This window comes from Micromys minutus, assembly GCF_963924665.1.
Source record: "Micromys minutus genome assembly, chromosome: X".
Lineage (NCBI taxonomy): Eukaryota > Metazoa > Chordata > Mammalia > Rodentia > Muridae > Micromys > Micromys minutus.
Window position 1 is genome coordinate 32,888,357 of NC_137970.1, and position 5,204 is coordinate 32,893,560.

The following is a 5,204-nucleotide window of genomic DNA, read 5'->3' on the forward strand; positions in this document are numbered from 1 at the left end:
TCTTACAATGTTTCTTTAAAAGTATTGTTATTCCAAGAAATCCTTTAACTAAAATACAAATAAACAAATAAAAAAACAAAAATAACCAGAAAGAAGTCCAAAGAAACCCAAGACAAAAACAGCACCTTTAAAAGTCACAAATATTTTATTGAAAAATATTATTTTTCATATAATATATTATTATGTAATTTCTTTTATGTTCCATGTTCAACCCAGATCATGACTTTCTTTCTACCCACCAAAATTTATGTTTGATTTCTCTTTTCTTTCTTAAAAAATACAAAGAAACAAGAAACACAGAAATAAAAGAAAAAATAAGATAAAAAATACCAAAACAAAGCAAAAATTTAAAAGTTCACAAAAATACCAATGAGTTCATTCTGTGTTGGTCAACTACTTCTGGGTCTGGGAATTGCCATGGTGTGTGATTGTACTGACAAAGCTTGTGAAATGCAATTGAAGAAAACTGACATTCTTTTGCCAGAAGGTATCACTTAGACATAACTTCTTGGTCAGGGGTATTAGCCTGATATTGATTTCCATTTCAAGATTGCTGGAACACAATATGGCCTGAATATGCACAGGCATTGTGCATGCTGCCACAGTCTTTGTGAGTTCATATGTGTGTCAGTCCTGTTTTGTCTGGAAGTCATTGTTTCCTTGGAATCATCTATCCAGTTTGGCTTTTACTCTCTTTCTGTTTCTTTTTTTGTTCTACATAGTTTCCTGAGCCTCTAGGAGATGTGCTTTGCTATATTCGTAATATCTAGATATTATAAACAGTCTAGATGTTAATCAACTGATGTATGAATAATGGAAGTGCTGTGCCTTTAAATAACGAAATACTGTTGATCTATTAAGGAAAAATGAACTATGAAATCCACAGGTAAATGAGTGGAGCATAAAAATAAACCATCCTGAGTAAGGCAGCTCAGACCTTAAAGGAAAACTATTGCATGTTTTCTCTTGTATGTGCTATTAGTTGCTAAGCTTTAGTTATGTACGCTACAATCAAAATAACCACAGAGATTGTGTGTCTTAACAAGAAGGAAGGAGGAAGGAACAAATCTGTTGAAGACAGGGCAGTAAAATACAATGATATAGAGAAAGAAAGAGGAACCTAGAATAGGAAGATAAAATTAGGATGAGAATAAGAGAGAATGGTAAAGGAGGGAATATATGGAGAAACAACTAACACGAAATAGCATTTTAAAAAAGCACATTGAAACAAACTTTTATTGAAGCTACCTAAACAATGCAAATAGAAAAGGAACCTAAATGTAGTCACCAAGGAACAGGTGAGACAATCACCCAACTAGTTATCTTAGCCCATCAAGTAAAACTTGCAGTATGAGGAATGGATTACATCTTGTTTAGTCATTGAACAAGGAGTCTCCATAGAAAGTTAATCATCAATATCTCCTTGCTACAAACCTTGTGATCTAACAAAGTTACCTGACTACCACAAGGTAAATTAACACAATACCAGCACAAATGTTATAGGAAAGACCAACTACTTTCTGAGTGGATCTATGGCCCACTCTATTAGGTAAAACCCAAGACAAGTACTTGAAACTAGATAGGTCATGTTCTTAGAAGAAAACCTAATATTATTTCGATAAAGAAACTAAGAAACAAATGATTACTAATGACATACTATTATACCTATAGTTATAAAACTTTGGGAAATGAACAGAATTCGATCCAAGATTTCACTCCTGTGATTAGTCTTATGATACTGGAAATATTTGATTTTTAGAAATGATAACCCTCAATTTCCTGGTGTCATTTAAAAGGTGAAGTGAAATAAACCTTATTAGGTGCTTAACACTGTATCTGAACTCCACTGATCAATAAAAACTTGCAGCTATTGCTATTGCCATATTATAAATATATAAAGAGTTTGGCATTTACCTTTACTTTGTAGAAATAAAAAAAAAGTCCCCAAATCCTCAGCCCTTAGATTGTTACTAAATTTATTTTACTGTAAATTGCTATTGTTTTATAAATATGTGTTGGTGCTTTTTTGTTTTCCTTTGGGGACAGTAATTATTTTCCTGAAATTTGTGTCCTTACTTTTTTGATACAGTTATACTTAATATAGTTGTTCTATAGCTGTGATTAGCTAAATGGTAGCTTCAGAACCACTTGTACAACAGAGAGGAAAGTCTTGTCCATTAGAAGAGACAAGGCACAACATTTCTTACATCTGTAAGGCCTATAACTGTGATTAAATATGAGATCTTAGATTTATTAGGCTAACCCATGGCAGTGCATATGCTGCAGGGATTGAAAAGACACAAATAAATGAGGCAAAGAAAAGAAATAAATCTATGATTGCAGGTATTTTAATTGGGGAGTGTGCGCTTGGGAAAACTTTCAATATGACTATTCAAGTCACCATGATTAGTTATAATTTAAGGCAAATGAGAACAAAAGATGCCCATGAGAAATTTCAATTTCCTAGTTTCTTCTACACCCAACCTAAAAATATTTGTGACATTATAGGGTAGTTTCACAAAGCAGAGAGTTGGGCCCATTACAAAATCATGTATTTAGGACGGTGCCTTGCTTCAGCCAAGGTTCATATTTAGACACTAACATAGCTGCCATTCTTTAAGTTCCTTTCTTTTCATCTTTAATTGGTGTGCTTTGCATTTTAACCTTATTCAGTAATGTATCACCCAGTGATGACATTCTAGGCCTTTTGCTCTTAGTAGATTCATATTGGATGATTTTTTTAATCACTCAGATTATTTGAATGATTCTCTCTATTTGCTCAAGAGTTAAAACTGTACTCTTAAGGCCCCCTTTCAATTGAAAACCTATTCACCAAAAGCATCACCCACAATAATTGCCCTGTGCTCTTTAAAGAAATTTGTCATTCAAATTTGAAAGAAAACTAAAAGTAGAAACTAAATATGGAAAATGCCTCCACAAATAAAAACTAGCTTCATTTTCACTTGGCATATTACATAGCTGCTTGAAATTGATTTCCTTCTCTTTTTAAAACGGACGAACTCCTTAGGGAGATATTTGTAAGGGACATTGACAGATACCAAATAACAGAGATCTTTGAGCACCTTTGTTGTATGTTATTTCTTTAGAATACAAAACACATTTTGCATGTATGTGAAAGAGTGTGGTTAGAATAAAAGGTACTTTAGGACTTTTCTTTTTAAGTTTGAAGTACTAGATGCTAGTATCACCAAACAATACTAAAGACACCCAAACCATTTTAAATGATCAGTAATTGGGAGTAATAAATGAAAAAAAAAAACAATGCAAAAGGGGTGAGAGCTATGGCTCAATACTTAAGAGCATTTGCTTCTTTTCACAAATGACCTAGATCCAGCCTCTAGTATCTATATGACAGCTCAGAAAAAAATTGTGGCCAAAGTTCCAGGAAATCTCCTCTTCTAACATTTGTGAGTGTTAGGTATGCACCATGGTGCACAGACATGGATTCAGGCAAAATAATGATTGAGAAAAAAAGGAAAAAAAAGAAATAAAATAATAATGAATGAATCCATAAAGAGAAGAAAATCTGGAACTTTGGTTTCATTAGGCATTTGAAACAAGCATGGGGATTTTAGTACTCTAGTGTAATCAATAGTAGGAGAGGCCCTTGGTCCTGTGAAGGCTCAATGCCCCAGTGTAGGGCAGGGAGGCAGGAGGGAATGGTTGTGTGAGTGGGCAGGTGGGTAAGTTGGGAGCACTCTCACAGAAGCAGGGGAAGAGGGGATGGCTTAGGAGGGTTCTAGAGGGGAAACTGGGAAATGGGATAACATTTGAAATGTAAATAAAGAAACTATCCAATAAAATAATTCCTTCTCCAGAAACTAAAATGAATAATAACTTATTCTATGCTTCTTTTTATTTACTTGAAGAGTCTGAAATGTACTGTTGAAAAATTTTGCAGAAGATTAGCAATATTCTACACAGTCTCATTCACATAACATTTAGCTATATTATATGATTGACTGAGCTTTTGTTTTTACTCTTTTCTTTTTATTGATTCTTTGTGAATTTCACATTATTCACCCCAATCCTACTCAGTTCCCCATCCCTCTGTGTCCATTCTCTGCCCTTACAACTCCCCAGCAAAAGGAAAAGGAAAGAAAAGCAAAATCTCACCAATGAAGGTGCAGTGTGTCATATTGTGTCCCATAGTATACCCCCTTTCCCTGTTTTACCTGCAAATGTTCATTACAATGTATCATTGGTCTAGTTCCAGACCTCTGGCTTCTGCTACACTATCAGTACTAGATCCTCACCAGGACTCCTCCAGGCTATCCTGTTGCTGTCCTATATCTTGCTGGTCCTGCAGCTTTTGATCTGTAGGACTGGGTCCTTAATGTGCTCTAGCACTTCATAGATGAGGTAGAAGTTTGTTTGGGCAAACTCAAAGCCCTGAATCTGGGTCTCAGTGGACAGGGGTTGATCAGTCTGTCACCTCTTCTGCAACCACACAATCAGGGTGTGTTCTCTTGTTTTGCCCAGTCAAGGGGATGGGCCATTCAGTTTTCCTGAGTTCATACTATCCGAGCCAGCTCAGGCACCCTAGCCATCAGGCCCTGCCTTTAGTAGGTTGCAAAAGGCACAGCTAGCTCTCATGAATGCTAGAGAGGGGCAAAGCTGACTCCAGTTTCTACTTCCAAAATGCACAGATTATGGAACTTTGCTAGCAGGCCTAAATGTTTAACGTGTTTTGAATAAAATAAAGAACCCTTAAAATTTCCCCCTTTGGTTGTAACTACCCACACAGGTATCATGTGAGAAAAATAAATATATGGGTTGCTCAGAAAGAAACAGAGAGCTTAGGAATTAAAGTACCTTAAATCATAGTATAACTGACTTGTGTTGTCTAGGTTGCATTATGAGCTCAAAAGACATTATGACATGAAAGTGTCTTACATCTAGACACAGTTTGAAAGTACTCATTATTTACCAAATAATAATCTTTAGGGCTTTGAAAAAATTCAAGCTGTACAAATAGTCCCTAGAATTTATTTTTACCATGAATTAGCTTAAAGATTAGCATGGGAATTGAAACCAATTTATTTTGTAGAGTAATTTCTATTTATATGTCCTTTTAAAGGGCTGAAGAGAAGTTTAACTTTCTGACCTATTTGAAGTTGACTTGAGGAAGTGATGACTCTGTAAATACTCCCCAATGACTCTGGAGAGAAAAGGACTATTAT